Genomic DNA, 20,687 nt, shown 5'->3' with positions numbered 1-20,687 from the left:
TCGTTTCCTAGATCTGCTGTTTCTGACTGCTTTCGGGCCGAGAGGACTGCTCTGTTGCGTTCGGAGCATCTGTTCCAGTGAGGAACCCCTTTCGTTTCACGCGAAAAGGTTTCCGGTAGCCCTAGCTGCGTCATTTATCAGATCGGGAGGTATACAGTGTTTTTGCAGTTTACTGTTATTTTCTCTCTGCTTATTTCGGTTTCGGTTTATTTACCCCTTTTTTTTAACCGGATCTATACCTTTCATTTCTGCGTATGCTCTTTGCCCTGCGACTCTGTGCGATCTGGGCAAATCAGAAACAGAAAAGGAAGGATTTTTCTCATGCGTATGCTCTTTTCCCTGCACCTTAGTGTGATCTCGGAAAATCAGAAACATTGAGAAAAATATTTAGTTTTTCGGCTAAAGCTAACTTTGAGATTTTTTTTGAAAAATATCTAGTTTTTTGGCTAAAGCTAACTTCGAGCCGCAAGGTTCGTTTTTCTTTGCATATTCGTGTTGGGTTTTGTGTTTTGTGTTTTGTAGGGAAAAAGAGCTTTCTCAAGGCAAGCACGCAAACCGAAGCCCCCCCTCTCTCTCTCTCTCTCTCTCTCTCTCTCTCTCAAATTTTTTGTATAGATCAATTGGTTCAAAGCTATTTTAAGAGAGTAGAGGTCTTGGGTTCAAGTCTCCATTTTGTGGGGGCGGATTTTTTTCATTCCCGCACATTCGCGCACTTTGCCGGCAACTTCCACAATTTTTTTTCAAAAAGCCATAACTTCTTCATCCGGAAGCCTTTTTCAGAGCCGTTTTTTTTAAAACAGCCTAATTTTTCGAGATCTATCCATTGGAACACTTACTTTCAGCATCTTCAGCTTCATTTTTTTTATAAAAAAAAATGGAAAGTCCATGCCAAGTCATTCTTGACAGCACTAACTACTTCCAATGGATAGCCTACATGGAAGATTTACTTAGAAGTAAAGGTCTCTACAGAATAGCCACAGACCAAGAGAAGAAACCAAATGATGAAGACAAGGCTGCAAAATGGGAAAATAGACAAGATCAAGCACGTGGTTTGATAGGGATGTCTATTTCTCCTGATCTTAGATTCCATATTGCAGAACTTGAGACTCCTCATGAAGCATTGGAAAAAATCGCTAAAGTTTTTGGGATTAAAAATGAAATTAGAGCCCATCAACTTGAAAATGAGTTGCTTACTTTGGATCCTAATAATTTTTCTTGCATTGAAGATTTCTTGTCCAAATTCAAGACCCTTAGATATCTCTTGGAAGGTGTTAAGGTTAAGAAAGAAGATGGTAACCTTATTTATTCCATCCTTACTAAGTTGGGACCAGCCTACTCTGTATTTGTTTCCACTTTCCATTCTACAAGGAAAGCTTTCATTTGTCAAGGAAAAGACTACAAGGCCCCTTCCTTTGACTCCTTTTGTGATTCCTTAATAAGAGAAAAAGAAAAACTCTTACACCTTGGTCTTCTTAATCTTGGAAACTCTTCCACGAAAGTGTTAGCCGCCCAGCAGCAACCAAATTCAAAGAATCCTAAGAAGTCATATCCTCAAAAGAATGGTCCTAAACCAACTCAGCCTCAAAATGAAAGATCATTTCAGCAAAATGATAAGACCAATAAAAACAAATGGAAGAAGACTGATAGACATTGTAACTTTTGTAATCGAGATGGCCACTTAGAATCTAAATGCTTTAAGAAGATGGAAGCCTTGGAAGCCGCAATGAAGAAACATAACATCCATGTGGAGCCTACTTCAACTTCAACTTCCGGAATGGCACTTTCTGCATGTCGTTGTTAATCATCTCAGTCTGGTTATGCATTAAATGTATCTTCTTCCTCTCCTTCTCATGAGTGGCTCATTGATTCTGGAGCCTCTTATCACATGGCCAAAAACCAAGCCATGTTTTCTTCTTTAAATGATTGTAACACCAAAAATATATATGTTGGTGATGATAGATCTCTTAATGTTGTCGGGACTGGAACTGTTCATCTAGACAATGGTCAGTTTAATGATGTATTATGTGTTCCAACCTTATCCTGCAACCTTCTATCTGTATATCAGATAACTCATTCAGGTGAAGGTAAAATTGTTGAATTTTCACCTCATGATGTTGTAATCAAGGATCTAAGAGATCCTAAACAGATTCTAGCTACTGGTATTGCTGATGATTCCACAAGGTTGTATAAGTTTCACAACTTTGGGTCATCAAATCTTCCCTCAGTATTTGTTGCTCATAATGATGAAGTGAGCAAACTTTGGCATGAGCGATTTGGTAACTTAAACTATCGCTCCCTTCAGCATCTATGTAAAGAAAATATGGTGACAGGTCTTCCTATGGTATCTTGCAGAAATGGTGTTTGTTCCGGATGTGTACTCGGAAAACATCATCGGGACAGTTTTGACAAACGTGCCTCTTGGCACGCCTCAGCCCCTTTACAGCTTGTGCACAATGATTTATGTGGTCCTCTTCCTGTTGCTTCATTCTCTGGATGCAAGTATTTCTTAACTTTCATTGATGATTTCTCCAGACGCACTTGGGTATACTTCTTAAAACTCAAGAGCGAAGTATTTAACACATTTTTGGCCTTCAAAACCTTTGTTGAAAAACAATCTGGACATCAAATTCTTAAGCTAAGAACTGATAATGGTGGAGAATATGTTAAAAACACATTCATCAACTTTTGCACCGAAAATGGAATTCAAATGCAACATACTGTTCCATACACTCCACAACAAAATGGTGTAGCTGAAAGAAAAAATCGCACCTTAAAGGAAATGGCTAATTGTATGCTGCAATCTAAAGGACTCAGTCTTAGTTTTTGGGCCGAAGCAATTAATTGTGCAAATTATATAATCAATCGCACTCCTACTAAGGTTCTAGAGAATATCACTCCAGAAGAAGCTTGGAGTTCCATTAAACCAGATGTAAGTCACTTTCGTGTTTTTGGAAGTGAAGCATGGGCCCATATTCCAGATGAAAAGCATAAAGCTTTAGAACCTAAGAGTGAGAAATGTACTTTTGTTGGATATTCTGAAGATGTAAAAGGTTATAGACTTATTCCATTTAAGTCCAAAAATGTTATCATTAGAAGAGATGTAAAATTTGATGAAAATCAATCGGCTTGCGATCCTAGTCCGGCGGATGTGCCACCTCTTCCTATCTCTTCTACTTTTGAAAACATTTCTTCTTCAGATGATGAAAGTGAGGATGATAATCCTCCCCCACCTTCTCAAGATCCTCAACTTCCAAGATGGGTCCGTGCTACCTGGGATGCAGCAGGTGATCTTGCCGGTGATCCTACAGATCAGCGACGTACACGTTCTCAGTTTGAAAGAGCCTCTTTTTTACTGGCTCAAGCTCCAGTAAATCATGATCCTGACACTTTTGCAGAAGCTTCAGGCCATCCACATTGGGAAGCAGCTATGAATGAAGAATATCATTCATTGTTGGCAAATGATACATAGGATCTTGTTCCTCTACCAAAGGGACGCAAACTTGTTAGATGTAAATGGGTTTACAGAACCAAGTATGGACCATATGGGAAAGTTGATAAACATAAAGCTCGTCTTGTTGCTAAGGGCTTTTCACAGGTTGAAGGCATTGACTACACTGAAACCTTCTCCCCTGTTGCCAAAATGAACTCTATCCGCCTTGTTCTTTCCCTTGCTGCCTCTTTAAATTGGGAAGTCCATCAGATGGATGTTAAATCTGCCTTCTTGCATGGGGACTTGCAGGAAGAAATCTATATGGAACAACCCATTGGCTTCATACAAATCGACTCCAGCCTTGTTTGTCGACTTAAGAAATCCCTTTATGGTCTCAAGCAAGCTCCTCGGGCTTAGTATGCCAAAATGGATAGCTTTCTTTTAGAATCTGGCTTTTCTAGGTGTTATTCTGACAATACTGTCTACACCAAGAAAGTGGGCAACTCTTTTATCATCCTTGTTCTTTATGTTGATGATCTTATTCTTACTGGTAGTGATCCCAACCTTATAAACCATGTGAAGTCCAGCCTTAAAAAGAAATTTGAAATGACAGACTTAGGAAACTTACACTATTTTCTCGGTCTTCAAGTCTTGCAATCCAAGGAGGGTATTTTCCTTTCCCAGTCCAAGTATGCTTGTGATATTCTTCGTCATTTTCACATGGAAGACTGTAAGCCAGCCCCTTCTCCCTTTCAGTCTGGAGTCAAACTTTCAGTCTCTTGTACTTCTCCTGAAGTTGATGCTACCTTATACCGTCAACTTGTAGGAAAACTCTTGTATTTAACCCATACTCGTCCTGATCTTTCCTTTGCTGTTGGCCTTGTTGCTCGTTTTATGCAAAACCCCCGTGAAAGTCATTGGAAAGCAGCTAAAAGAATACTTCGTTATGTTCGAGGTACAGTACAGTTTGGGATTCATTACAGTGCCAAAGCAGCTCCTCTATTAGTCGGTTTCACTGATTCTGATTGGGCTGGTGACCCTGATGATCGAAAGTCTACTGTCGGTTATGTCTTCACTCTTGGTTCAGGACCTATTACATGGGCTTGTAAGAAACAGGCTGCCATTTCTCTTTCGTCAGCACAAGCAGAGTATCGTGGTGCCGTGGAAGCTAGTAAGGAAGCCTTGTGGCTTCGTCAGATCCTATCAGAGTTTGGCTTTGAGCAGCAGCATCCAACCACACTTTGGTGTGATAATCAAAGTGCCATTCAGCTATGCAAAGATCCAGTCCAGCATCAGCGCAGCAAACACATTGAACTACACATGCACTTCATCAGAAAGCTCATTCATGACCATGTTCTTGAAGTGCAATATTGTTCAACAGATGATCAGGTTGCAGACATCTTCACAAAGGCTCTCACAGAGGCGAAGTTCACTAAACTTCGATATATGCTTGGAGTTCAGGAAGTTGTCACTAAGGGGGGATAGGCTCTAGTGCCTCCTTCCTTCTCCTATTGTGTCATATTTGTAAATCCTTCAATCTTATCCCAAGTTGTTCTTAAGGGGGGATGTTAGGATATTCCGACACATAGGAAATAGTTAAGTACAACTTGGTCTAGTTTAGAGTTAGGTATAGAGTTAGGTAAAGTGTGTTTCTTTACCATTGTACATATTGTAACTTACAATCCGACGGTCACGATATGTAGTGATCCGACTGTTCATTCTCTCCTCGGTATTACCGACACTTGATCCGTGGCTTGACACCCGATTGGTCCATGAGTTCTATTTAAAGCGCATGGAGGGTCATTGTTCGTGTAATCCGTGCATGAGAGAAGCTTATGTAAATTTTCATTCTTTGATTAATAAATTGCCTGTAGTAGCCACGTTGGTGCAGGCCGTGGACTGTTTCCCTCTTTGAGGGTTTTAACCACGTCAAAAATACTGGTGTATTGATTTGTGATCTGGTTGTGAGCAGTGTCCTTTTGGTGTTCTTTCTGAGGAACTTACCCTGTAAATTCCTACAAAATTAATAAACATTGTTTCACTTTCAACAAAGGAAGCATATTATTTTGCTACTATCGAGGCTAGTAAAGAATGATTTGGTTACAAAGGTTTATGGATGAGTTGAGAAAGAAGTAGGAGATGAGTAGGTTATATACTGAAAAATAAAGTTCCATTCATCTTGCAAATAATTCAACATTTCATTCTAAGAATAAACATATACAACTATGGTGTCATTTCATATGGTTAGTTTTGGATGATGGACATTTGAAGCTGGAAAAAATACACACTAGCTAGAATCTTGTAGATATGTTGACAAAGGCTGCAACCAGGGATAATTTTTTTTTCTTCTTAATTTCAATTGGCCTTTAAGAATGACGATGAATATGAGAAACAACCACGTCAAAAGTGGAAGCATTCTCCAACAAGTGAAGCAACGATGGAGTTGATATAATCAGTCTCCAAGTGGGAGATTATTGGATGTTGAGCCTAATTATATTCCTGATTCATTGATATTTTTTTAGCCTCATTTCGATCCCAATCCCAAATGAGTGGGATGGTGTTTCTCCCCACTATTTCTATCTGAGGGATCTAAGGGGGTTATGACCTAGGAGGTCTAGGAGGATTTGAATGGACTAGTAGGGGATCCATCTACAATGATGGAGAAGGAATCTAATGAAAATAGTTTATTAATCCATTCAATACATTCTTGGTAAAATCCAAAGGCCTTCAAAATTATCAAAAGATATCATTATTTGAGCTTATCAAAATATTTTGAGAGATTTAGCTTCAACATCATGTAAAGATTCTTAGAGAGATTCAAAGAGTGGATAGTTTCATGGGTGACCATGATGCTATCTAATATTTGGCATCCTTCCACATAGCATGTTTACTCTAGCGAAATGAGCCATGGAAGGAGTGGTTTAAACCTATTGGTTATGATTTTGGTAATAACTTTTTATATACTGTTACATAAGGCAATGGGCTTATATCCATTGTGATTATCTACATTATCTTTATTTGGAACTAGTTTGAGGAAACTAGTGCCTAAGGATTAAAAACAAATGAGAATTTACCTTGTAAAATATTGTAATTTCATAGTAAATACAGGTCACTCATTAGGAATATGATCTGACGATAGAAGTTGTGTTTAATTTAGGGTTTTTTCCCTAGAAGGAAACCCAATAGTTTATATGAGGGAATTTTATTACAGATGTCTATTATTATTCTTAGTGATAAAGAGACAAGAGATAGTGTGAGCGCGAAGAGGAAGTTATAGTGGACCTTCTTTAGGTTGTATCTCTTTATTTTGCTAGATAACATAAAAGGAAGGATTCGTTGTTTATCAATGGATGTAACCCCAATTGGGTGAAACACGTGTATATGTATCTCTTGCGTTCTATCCATTTCCTTATTTTTGTTTCCACAATATTTTTGTATTTCAGTGGTTTGTTAATTAATTTCTAATAGTTGAAAGGCATTGATAATGTCAACATAAACTAAATTTCAAAGGAGAAGGCTATTTGCAACATTAACTTAAATAAAAAAAGATATAGAATAAAATGAGATATCGCCATGATCATTTTGCAGTGAGGTCAATTCTCAAAAGAACAAGGATTTTAAAGTTATTTATAATAATATAAACTAAATCAAAGCATAATAAGTCATAGAACTAGAGAATTACAAGATATCAGAAAGGAAATATTAAAAGAAATTACTTTATTCCATCATAAGTTGGATATGTGCTCCAAGAATCCTCCCTTTAGCATGATGAAGAAACTATGATTTTGCATAAAAATTATCTTAAAGTGTGATAAAGAATAATTAACTAATATCCATTGATCTCTCATGTGGCTATAACCATTTACCAATAATTAACAACTAAGTATTTATACATATGTCCTCATTAATATCTCGAAGATATTTGATAATAAATATCCAAGATGTTAGTGTCAGTCAGTTTTTCCTTCCACCAGTGATCAATTGTTCTCTTTTAGAATGTACATTAGGGTTTAAAGTCAAGTTGTTTTCATTTCGTTATGTCTTCCATTCAAAAACTTTGGTCACTGGTCAGTGTGTTTATGTTGTCAAATACTCCTTTACAGATTGCCTTGTTATCGTCACTGTCATTATGCTTTTGGATCTTCCATATATAGAAACCTCTATGGTCATCTCAGTCTCACTATCATCCATCATCCAGCTCACCATCATCCATTAGGTCACTAGGGTTTGAGTCATTGAATTTCTCATCACATTCATAAAATTTTCGTGTAAAGGAAAAGTGACACAAAATGGTTCAAGAAGGTTTCATTTCAAAGGAATATTTTGTAATAAGTTTTAAATAGTTTCAAGTTGTATCCAAAGGTTTCACAAGTACATGATTTCCAAAGTAAAAGTGAAAAAATATATGGTGGGCCACCCCACTTCTCAAAGCTACAAAAGATTATTTTTCTCATATTTCTCTCATTCATTTCATTGATAAAGAGTTCTTAGCCAACATCCATCATGTCCTCATAATTTTAGCACCATAAACTCTCAAAAAACAATGTTTTTCCTTTAGTCACTGCGTTTTTCTCTAGTCGCTATGCCTTTCCAACTCCACACTATGCTTTTCGACCAGTCTTTGGAGGATTGACTTTTGAGAGGAAATACTTGGTCTTTTTCAGCACTTGAGGACTCCAATGTGTAGCAGATAGAAGGATCTTTCCAACGAGCTATCATGAGCTCAATTTGGAGTTCAGGAAGGCCTCCAAAAGTTGCCTTCAAGATCACGCTACACTTTTTGTAGCCCTCGCCGGGCTTTTCACAAAATTTGTTGCGCTTTTTCCAGGAGGCTAAATTTCATTTCCAATTTAACTTGTTTTGACTTTTTACCTATGTAAAGATGCAATTTAGAATTTAATCATGTAACTAAGATGTAATTATGTTAGATGAAAGTCAAATGAGGTAGATACATGCCAGTAACTCTTTTGTTTTAGGTCAAATGAATATGTTTTACTATACGGAGGGTTTGTTTAAACCTCCCTAGCCATTAGGGTTTTGTTGAGGTCTATGAGGAACAACTCCACAAGTCATAGATTTGACCCCTGAGAGTAGGGAAATGACGTTTTAGACTTTATGTATCATTTTCTAAGTCATATGAATGGTTGGACTTGAGAGGAAAGAACTATTGTAGCTTGTACTTGGACATTTTCTGGAAATCAAAGGATACAGTTTGCAACTATTATCTAGGAATTCATGTGCAGTAAGTTTGTGATGTTGTTTTTCCTCTGTTATTACTTTATATGAATGATATTTTTCTTCCCTTTCTATTAATCATATCTTCAATAGTTTTCCTTATAGTTTATAAACATAATTCTTTTCACTAAGCTCTATTTTGATGGAAATTTATTATATGTTATTTTCATTCTTGCTTAATGATTTCATGTTTCATGCTCATTAAGAACTTTATGTTTCTTCTGAGAACCATAATACACCAAAAAATCCTAAGATATATCATGTTTCATGCTCCTTGATATCATTTTTGTTGTAACCCTTTCATCTACAAACCTAGCTACCTAGTTTTTCTCCCTTATTCAGCATCAAAAAACCATAAATTTTTGAAAATTCACCCAAGCCTCACTATCTAGCCTAAAATCCTTTATATCTCAGTCATCTTTTGACTATAATTTTATAGAGAGAGCCCTCTCTGGTTTGGTAGGGCTAGATATGAAACTAAAAGCTTGGTCTCTGGTTACCTCCATTGATTCCTCTCAGCCTGGGACATTGTGGTGGAAAAAAGAAGATAGTTTCCCTATCTAAGATTCATTAATGATCCCAAATACATGGAAAATATTCAATGGTTGAAGAGAAAATTCAGATTTGGAGCTACATGATAAAGTTTACATTATTACAATATTTAAACTTATATGTGATCATCATCAAATTTACCCAACATTCAAATATAAGTATAAATGTTTTATTTTTGTAGTATTTAATAATAATATCACTTAAAATAATTAAATATATGCATTAGGAAATATTTATCCTAATCCCACATATAAACACAAAAACAGAGTAAAATAAGGTTATGGGAAAGTGGAAAAAGATTTAAATTCAAGGGGAACATTGTGTAAAGGTTGTAAAAGGATGTGAAATACTCGTAATGTTCATGACTTAATAATCACACTGAATAAAATTGATGGAACCTACATCTAGAGATGAATTCAAAATACCACAAGAAGTATGGGAGAAAAAATATTCTTCTCTCGTAAGATTCAAGCAATCAAGTTGAAAGCAACTTTGATGTGGATGAAAATATTTTGTAAACATTAATATAGAAAGAGGTGAATATAAGTAACCTTTATTAGTAGAAAGACAAGGAGATGACCAAACTCTTCCACATCAATATCAAGCTCAATAATACCAAGATATATTCTCTATTAGAGATTGGTACATAGCCTACTACTAGTACCAAATATAACAATCACAAATGGATTAGAAGTTCATAATCATCCGATCACATATAAATTGTGACCAATAAACAAGGATGTATACATTAGGGTAATGAAACATTATAGTATTAATTTTTTTTATAAGTGTTGATTTTGTTGATGAGGAGGAATTGGATGTGGTACCTCTTCACATATCTGGAGTACTGTATCCAAGTTCCTACATGTATATGAGGGATGTAATATTCATGTAAAGATGCAAAAATTTCTACCTAATAAAATATTGGAAGTACTACATAATATACTTGAATAAATAAAAGTAAAATATCTCGCTGGTAACTGTAAACTAAGCCAAGAAGTTGATTAGTTATTTTAAGAAAATATGTTATTATTTTCATGAAAGGAGATCATTTTTATGATGAATCAATTGAAGAGCATAGACATACTTTCAATTCACTAAATAGAAGAAAACTCAGTTGAATAATTTAATATAGGAATATAGAGGATTGTTCTAGGATCATAAAGGAACAAAATGCAAGAGGGAAATGGAGCATAAAATACAATTACTTCAATATCCTCCATCATAGAACAATGAGATATATAAAGTTTTTATTATGGAAGGAAATGAAGTGAGGAAGTATTTTTAATAGCTACTAGAATAAGGCATGATTAAACCAAGCACCTCACCTTTTGGTTTATATTTCATAATTGTACTAAATAATGCTAGTACTCTGTGAATTTGTATCAACTGTAAAGCATTGAATAATATTGTACTCGAGAATTTGTACCCTATTCAAATGTTTGATAATATGCTATATTGATTGGAAAATGCAAAGTAATTCCCCAACTTCCAAGTTGGATCAAAAATTAGGATGCCACCAGGTTAACATCAAGGAAGAACACACTTATGATACTTCCTTCAAGAAAATGAAAGTTTTATTTGAATGGTTGATCATGACACTCAAACTATGTAATGTGCCAACTATATTTATGAGATTGAAAAGTGATGTATTACAACCACATATATATTCATTTGTTATATTATATTTGGAAGTTATATTAGTTTGTACTGCCACTTGGGAGGATCACGTATCATATCTCATGTAAGTTATCAAGAGTTTGATGAAGTTTCATCTACTATCTAACCTCAAATATGTCAACTTACTTAGTAGCTGTTGGTGTATTCAAGGTGTGTGATTTGTAGAGGGGAAGTGAAGGTGATTAGTTAACTTCTGTGGATATTCCACTAGATGGTTCATCACAACAGATTTGATAATATTATATTAAAAATCTAAGATTCTACACTATTACAGTTTTATTTAATTTCTAGATTTGTAAAATTAATTGTAATTAGTGTATGCATGTAACATTAAATCAAGAAGAAAAGTAGAGAAAAAAAAATAAGCTCACACATAGATAATACATAAGATATTCTCTTTAGGAAAGCCTTTAGGGAGAAAACCCAGCTAGAAGGTGAGGCCGCTTCACTCTCTTTCTTTGTCTAGAGATATGGCTGCAAATACAAAGAAGTAATGTATGTCACCAGTGGACTGCTACAGTCCACAGATCCTCTATGAGTTCTCTACCTCCTATCTCTCCTACATATATTTTCTTAGATATGGAACAAAATTCTCTCGAAATAATGGAAAGGCTCTTCCTCCTAGTGGCCCGGTTATAACACAACACGATAGCCTACTAGTGGTTAAGTTTGACTACATCAACTCTTAACTAGAGTTTCAAAATAGACTCTTCAATATTATTTTACATCAAAAAGATGTGGCTCACCCATTTTCCATGAATAATGCAGTATAACACGACAGTGTTCTGAGCTATAGGTGTGAAAACGAGAAGGTCAACTTTTGAGTGGCATAACTTTTTCATACATACTCTGATTAACGTGATGATTGTGCCATTGGAAATATTTCTATCTGTAAAGTGGCGTGAAAATGTGACTTCTCAAAAGTGGAAAAGTTTTACCTGAAAAAATATCATTTGATGGCTCAAAACTCTCCTGAAAGTTTTCAGACCCCGTTTCACCATACTCTCTCTCGCCGGTAAAAATGGTCTCATGAGCTAATTCGTCCACTTTTTCTAGTCCAAATGCATCGATATGGATGAAAAAAATATAGTGATCCAATTCATATCACATATCCCCATTTTTGTAGGCTTTTGGTCCCCAAAAGATTTTACTGAATGAGGTGAGGAAATTTTTCATCCACCTTCTCTTTGGTGTACCATTTAGCTTTGCCTGGAAGTTCTCCATTCAACCCAATCCACCAAAGGTCTTGTTGTCGTTGTCTTGTAGTTCTAGTCCTCTTTTGCAAAGTTATATCTTCTGTCAAATCGGCCTCAATATTTGGTGCCAAATCCTCCACAAAAGGTAGGACCTGTTCCTCTTCTTGATCTAACATGGAAGGCTCATAGAGTTTCAAACTCTCTACATTTACAACTGAGTAAATGCACATATATGGTGGTAAACTAAGTTGATATGCATCATCACCCACCTTTTGCAATATCTCAAAGGGACTATAGCTTATAGCCTTGATTTTCTTACCAGGCCCCTACAACCTCTCCTTGTTCAACTGTATCCATACTCGGTGTCCCACCTTGAATGATTTCTTTGTTCTGTGTTGATCTTTCCTGGCCTTATACTTCACCTGGGACTTCTTCAATGTTTCTTGTACCTATATATGGATCTACCTGATCTTATCTATAAACTTTTTAGCACTTGAAGCATCTCCTATAAGGTCTTCCTTCACTCCTCCTTGCTACCCATATGCAATATCCAAAGGTGAAGGTGGAAAATATCAAAAACAAGTTTCAAATGGGGACTTTCCTATAGAAGTGTGGACTGCTCTATTATAAGAATGTTGTATATATACCATATTTTCATCCCAGATCTTCGTATGCTTCTAGTTGTAACCCATCAAAAGTTGCGCCAAAGTCTTATTGACTACTTCTGTCTTCCCATCTGTTTGTGGATGGAATGGTGTGGATTTCTTTAATTTCGTATCAATATTCTCCCACAATGTAGTCTGTAATGCACTGAGAAATCTTGCATCCCTGTCTGAAATGATGCTCCTTTGTATCCCAAACTGTACCTAGACTCGTCCAAAGAACAAGTTTGTTGCTTCTTGTCTATTGATGGTTATTTTACATGGCATCATAATGCACATCTTGCTAAACCTATCAACTACTACGAACATGTAGTCATGTACCTTCCTGGTTGTCGGTAAACCTCCCACAAATTCCATGGAAATTCTTTCCCAAGGTCGATTAGGTACAGGTAAGGGGTTATACAAACCTTGTTTCCTGGTTCTAATCTTGTTAGTACAACAAAGAATACATCATCTTATGAACCTATATACCCGCTCTTGCATCTTTCGCCAATACACATACCTCTGCTAGTTATCCATGGTCTTCCCTACACCAAAGTTCCCTACATCCTTGGAGGTGTGAGTCTCTCTAATCAGCTACAAATGCTCATCTTTAAGAACACATAGCTTATCAATTTGATAGAGTAACCCATCCTGGAGATGGTAGTCAAGGATGTTGTTTCCGTCTTCAACATGACTCTGACTTTGCAACTACTGATACACCTCCTTGAAGTCCTCATCTTTAGAATATGCCTCTATGTATGCATCATGGGTGAATGGCTCCATGTGCATAAGAGTCCCCAAAGTTGTAATCTTTGATATAGGTGTCCTTGAAATCATATTGGCCAACTTGTTTGTGCTTCCCTTCTTATAATTGATCACCAAATGAAAATGTTGTAAAAACCCAATCCACTTGTAGTGCCTGGTCCACTGTAGCTTATTCTGGGCCTCCATGTACTGGAATGACTAGTGATCTAGGTCTCATTTCCCATTAGATAGTTCTTCCACTTCAAAACTTGAACCGTTGCATAGAACTCCTTGTTGTAGGCAGGGAATTTAAGAACTACCCCATGAAATACTTCAAAATGGTAGCAAACATGCCTTCCTCCTTACATCAAGACGACTCCCATATCATAGCCACTTGCATTTGTCTCCACTTCAAGGATTCGTTTCAAGTTTCGTAATGCAGAACTGGTGCTTCACTAATCTTCTTATTTAACTCATCGAAATACTTTTTCTTCCCTTTTCCTCACTGGAAATTCTTTCCACTTATTGTTATGGCGTTGAGTGGTGCTTCTACCACTGAAAACGAGGCTATGAATTTCCTCAGGTATTGTGTTGCTCTAATGTAAATTCTAACCTCAGTAAAATTAATAGGCACCAACCATTTTGTGATAGCCTCCATCTTCGAAGGATCTATCTTCAATTCTCCTCCACCAACCACATATCCCAAATACACCAAGGATTGTTGGGAAAACTCGTACTTCTTGAGATTTGCTAGCAGCCAGTGCTTCTTCAATGTTTTCAACACGTACGTCAAATGTGAAAATTGCTCCTCCTAGGTAGCAATATATACCAGTATATCATCCAAATTGACAATAACAAATTAGTCTATAAAAGGGTGCAATACATCATTCATTACTCCCATGAATGTAGTTGGTGCATTACATAGGTCAAATGGTATCACTAACCAGTCATACAAACCTTGCCTGGTTTTGAACGCGATCTTCCATGTATCTTCTTGTTTGACTCGAACCTAGTGATATCTAGACTTCAAGTCCAGCTTGGTGAAATACTTTTCTTGCTGCAGCTGATCTATCAAATCATCTATCCTAGGTAGGGTGTATCTATTCTTGAGTGTGATTTTATTCAACACTTTGTAATCTATACACATCCACCAAGTTCCATCCTTCTTTGGCACAATGACAATGGGTTACCGACATCACGATATACTCAGTTGAATGACACCCTGTTCTAGAAAATGATGCAACTATCTCTTCCCCTCACTTTCTTCTATAACAGACTTCCTATACACCCCAATATTTGGAAATGGGGAGTCTGGAAATAGCTAGATCTTGTGCTCCACTTCTCCATAAGGGGATAAAACTTTAGGTTCTTAGAACACATCCATGTACACCTTAGTACACCCCTCTAGGGAATCGTTGCCTCGTATTGACTCCTCTATAGACTGAATTTCTCTTAAAAGAAATAAAACATACTTCTTGCTAGAATTGGTCAATTTCTTGGCTTGGTTGGTGTTTTGCTGTATTAATCACCTTCAATTGACTAAGACTGCAACCATTTAATTTTCAACCTAGGGTAGGCCTGTTTATTTCAAAGGAGTCTAGACTATCTATGCCAATACACCACAACCAAGGGTGAAAATGGGAAACAGTAAGGAATGTCATTGAATCAATTGCAGAAATTAAAATTCATGTAGAAATAAAAAACACTCTACAAGAATGGAATCACGCTTTTCATCTACCAGAACAAAGGCGTGCCATACACTGTACTAATAACTATGCCAGCTGGTCAACTACCATACTTCTAACCAAATCTGTGTAACAATGCATCATAAACCTAGAATTGAAGAAGACCTATTCTACAAATTATACAACGATAGAAAAATCATGCATATACTGAAAGAAAGGAACAATAATATAAAACTACTCTACCACTGTAGTCCCTGCTAAACAGGAGGGCCCTTCCTCCCTAGCAAGGCATCAGAATGAACACGAACTTAGTTAAGAATTCAACTCAGAGAAGTAACAATATCACCATAGTGTCTTGATATTAAAAGTAACTAAGAATTACAGGATGAGAGTAGTAGTTCTCTCCGTGTCGTCCCACGTGACTGAGGGATTAAGTTTCTTTTATAGAAATTACATACCCAAAAATTAGGAATAGATCAGTCATGAGAATATCATGATTCTCATTTTGATCAATAAAACAGAAATTGTTATAACAAGTTCCTAAATACAAGTCATGTTCAAATACATTAGTTGGAACCATAACTGCTTAGATCTATCACTTTCTAAATATATAATTCATAACTCTCAAACTGTTGTCACGTGGAATAGTACCCACGGCTTGATACCTATGGTGTAACAAAATCCTTAGGTAAAACAATAGTTTGGGATGTAACAACAACATTTGGTAACAAAAACGAATTGTAATGACACCCGGGATATAACAATGACAATTTGTAACAACAACGTAGTGTAACATCAAATACTTGTAATGACACCTGAAATATAACGACAACGGTCTGCAACAACAACGTGGTGTAACAACAAAGTCTGTGAAATTAATGTGGTGTAACAACAAAGTTTTTGATAGCAACGTGGTGTAACAACAATCTTTTTCATGATACTCATGAATCAATCAGGGTGGTTGTTCATTGCATAACCTTTCTCTCATGGGTGACACCTAAAAAAGAGGAAAGGAACCAAAATACTTCTCCGATGCTTGCCCCAGTTAGCCATAAAAAGTAATATTGCATCATTATATCTAGAAAAAATGGAAAAATAACATGATGAAATTTTTTTTTCTTCATAATAAGGAAAGAGGTGGTTAATATGCAAATTTTTGTAGGCTCGAAGGGAAAGAGGTAAAAAACGGGGAAGGAAAGTATAGAAGATAGCAACAAAAGCTACACCCAATAGTTAGTACTTATCAATGAAATTTTTTACTTGTCATTGTGTGCGTTGATGGTGAAAGATTTTACATCCTTGATGAGAAGGTACTGGTTAGCTATCAACATGAATATTGCATCACACATGTTCATGTATGGACTCCCACACACAACTCCACATACATCAAGGTGAACCACATCCAAATCTACTTCATCAAAAAATCAGCACTAATAGCAAATCTAATTTTGCATTATTTTGTTAACTTTAGGTTTGCATCCTTATGTAGACATCCTAGTGGATATGGATTTCGATGATCACGAACTTCCAGCCCCAACTTCTTGACCAGATTTGTTGCAATGAGATTTTCCTATGATCCTAAGTGAAACAGAACATCAATCTTCATCTTCTTGACCTATACCTTTACATGGAAGAGTTTGGTCACTTCTTTCTCTTCTTGTTGTTGAAGGCTACTCAGATTCACCTCCTTCTACACCAATGTACAAATGATATTTTCATCCACGTCTGATTTTCTTTCAACTTGGTTGCTCGAATCATTGGCCATGAGATTCTTCTTATTATTATCTTTCTTCTTGTTCATCGGTTTTATCTTTAGATGCAACTTCCAACACTTGGCCTCTGTATGGCCATCAATGTTCTAGTGGTTGCTAGGATACTTACACTTGTGTGTTGTGGCTGCCATATTTTTATCTTTTCCCCCTTTTTTCTTCTTCTTCCCATCCTTATAAGCTTCTTTTGCTCCTTTTTCTTCGATCCACTTGATTTATCTTTTTAGGCCTATGTTCTCCGAGTATTGTGCCTGTAAAAAAGCCTCTTCCACCATTTTGGGCTTGAAAAACATCAGTTGCTGACACAGATGATACTGTAGACCCCCCAAATACTTGAGGAGTACATATGGGTTCTTTGGAGAGATACCCAACACTATAGCAGTCTTTTTGAATTCTATGGTGTACTCCTACACACTTTGGCCCACGCGTTTCCCTAAAGTAATACCACCAGATCCACTGGTGTTCCACATACCCAATAGGATAAAAGTGTGACTTAATGAGAGTCTTGAAATCCTCCCACATAGTCACTTAAGATTCTCCCTCCAGCCTCAGGGTTTCCTTGTGGCTCTCCCACCAAGTTAATGCATGGCCCTCTAATTTCAGCCATGGGAATGAGATCTTCTGCCATTCCTTGATGTGATGGACACCGAAATAAACTTCCAGTTGCTGCAACTAATTTTTTAGCTTCAGAGCATTGATCTCACCATGGTATGGCTTGATATCAACTTTTTCTTCCACTTTAAACAAGGATTGGTTCACAACACTCGAACTGGGTTGACCTTTTCCAGGTTCTTTCTTCAGATGGTTATTTGCGTCTTCCTGATCTCCCTTTAGATTTTTCGTTTACATTCGAACCCCCTTCTTCTCCAAATATCCCGAGATTATTCCTTAGGGAATCCATGAGGATTTTTACATTGTTGTTTATATCTGTGACTTCTTCTTTGAGCTGCAAAAACCTTATCTTTATAGGACCACGAGGTTCATTTACAAATTCGTCACTCGTGATTAGCATTTTACGATTTTCAACCTTGCCGATCTAGATCCCTGCAATATCCACAAAATACTCAAAGAAACCTTCTATGATACCAAATGATCTGTAAACCTCAATGGATATTCCACTCGAGAGTTGATCACAATAGATCTGATAATATTACATTAAAAATTTGAGATTCTATACTATTACAGTTTTATTTAATTTCTAGATTTGTAAAATTAATTGTAACTAGTGGATGCATTTAAAAGTAAATCAAGAATAAAAGTAGAGAATGAAAAAATAATATCACACACACATAATACCCAATATATTCTCTTTGGGAAACTGTTTCGGGAAAAACCCAACTGGAAGTTGAGGCCACTTCTCTCTCTTTCTCTGTCTGGAAATATGGCTAGAAATACAAAGAAGTAATGTTTGTGACCCATGGGTTGCTATAGTGCAAATATTCTCTCTATTTTCTCTACCTCCTATCTCTCATATATATGTTTTCTCAACTATGGAAGAAAATTCTCACGAAAAAATGGAATGCCTCTTCCTCCTAGTGACCTGGTTATAACACAACCCAACAGCCTACTAGTGGTTAAGTTTGACTACATCAACTAGAGTTAAAAAATAGAATCTTCTAGAGTCTTTTACATCAAAAACACATGGCTAGCCTCTTTTCAATGAATAATGGGGGCTGATGCGGCATCCTTTTAAACTATAGGTGTGAAAACAGGAAGGTCAACTTCTAAGTGGCATAAATTTTGCATATAGACTCTGATTGACGTGATTCTTGCGTTGTTGGAAAGATTTATGTGTGTAGAATAGAATTAAAAGGTTCAATTCTGTAGAAACAAAGTTCTACCCCCAAAAAACATCATTTGTTGCCTCAAAATAGTCCCGAGAGGTTTCAGACTTCGTTTTGCCAAACTGGGTCCCGCCAGTAAAAACAGTCTCGTGAGCTGATTCCTCCTCCTTTTCAACTCTAAATGCATCAACATGGAGACTACCATGAAATTTTTAGGAGTGGTGGTTTCATTCTACGTCATTCTATTTGTCACGTAGTTGAGTAAGGTAACTATGACTAACATGTAACATAATAGAATGGAGAAGGATAATATAAAATAGTAGCCATATAGGCTATAGGTATCAAATAGTTCCATAGAGGGTACTTTTTTTGTATTTGAATATTTCCATACAAGAGAAAATAGAGTAGAGAAACGTTATATTATAGTTGGGTTTTCACTCCTATAGGTTTCAATGGTAAATATTGTGCTTACCTATGTATGGTGTGTGATTTTTTATTATTATCTATTTTCCACATTTCAACTATTTCATACATTTAAGAATGAAATGAATAATTAAATATTCTAAGCTCTAAAAAAGCATACACATAATACTACAAGAGATAACATACCATGGTCGCCAACAAATTACACTATTTATCCATGCAATAATACGTAACACCACGGTGACAAAAAAATACATTGTGGATCCATGTCATTGAATGAGATCATATCCATGAAAAAATATAATTTGGATCTTTGTCATAGTGTACATAAGGAAGATAGTCAACATCGATGAGTGTGTCCACATGGTCTTGAAGGTACATATGATACTGAAATACTACATAGTAGCTCGATAGAGGTGGTAGGAATGAGTGAGATATTCCCCCAAGCACATGGTGGTCATCTTAGAATGAATAGTATGACTTTATATCATGCAAAAAAATTAGACAATGTTGAGTGGGAAGAAACCACCTAATTACCAAAAAGTGATGAATACCGTTAATAGGATTTTAGGGACCCACCATTGATCAAAATTGACTCCAAGTTAATTAATACAATCAAATGAGCGTGAATAGATGAGATGAAGTCAAATATATTCCTATAATAATTCTATTAGGTCTCAATAAGTTAAACCCATTGTTGATGACAAGGAAGCTTACCACTAATGAATGTGAACTCCGAGATACTAACTATTATCTTATATGTGTCTCCTAGATAATGAGTTGGTGTAGATAGGAAGATATCGTCAAAGGAGGGCCTTGATGTATCCCTCATCCTACGACATGAAAGAAACATTGTGATATGATCCAAAGAGATAGATTAACCAATTAAAATTAACATAGGGATGGCCAAGATGAAAAGTCAATAAAATTACAAATGGCCAGCTCAATCTTAAGCTTCCCATGAACATATTAGGAATAATATAGGAATGTTTATGATGCACTGACATTATGGAAACATTGATATAGTGAAGATACATATGGGGCATTTAAACAACCTCCATGATGAAAAGGGAGTAAGCAAATATAAGGGTTTATGACTCATATTTATCGAATGGCTTTTGTGCAAGCTATAAATGAATTATGACAAACTAATGCAAATAAGCACTGTGTTTAAAGAGAATATGACTAATAGTTTTTATTTCTTGAAGAAAACCTCAATGTGTTCCCTGTAAGTTTTATTTTAGCATTTCCTTCATGGATTAATGATTTTGAAAGGGAATAGAACTAAGATAGTGTATTTTTCATCTATTTTTAAGAAGATTGAAAAAGAGCTAAAAGTTCACCCAACAAGGTGTATTTTCTATATGGTCTATTGAATTAAATATATAGGTAAAATGATGCTTGATACGATATCCTTATCATAGTTTAGTAAGCACAAGACATGGATAAGATCTATGTTATCCTCTTTCATTATGTAGTGAGTATGAGAAGAATTAAAATGGAGCTTGTCTTAGAGGAATGAGTGGTACAAGGGTATGAAACTAG

The sequence above is a fragment of the Pinus tabuliformis genome, chromosome 5_1 (genome assembly GCF_031772625.1).
Source record: "Pinus tabuliformis cultivar Carrire ecotype Pingquan chromosome 5_1, CPIR1, whole genome shotgun sequence".
NCBI classification, from domain to species: domain Eukaryota; kingdom Viridiplantae; phylum Streptophyta; class Pinopsida; order Pinales; family Pinaceae; genus Pinus; species Pinus tabuliformis.
Note: the sequence above shows the minus strand (reverse complement) of the source record.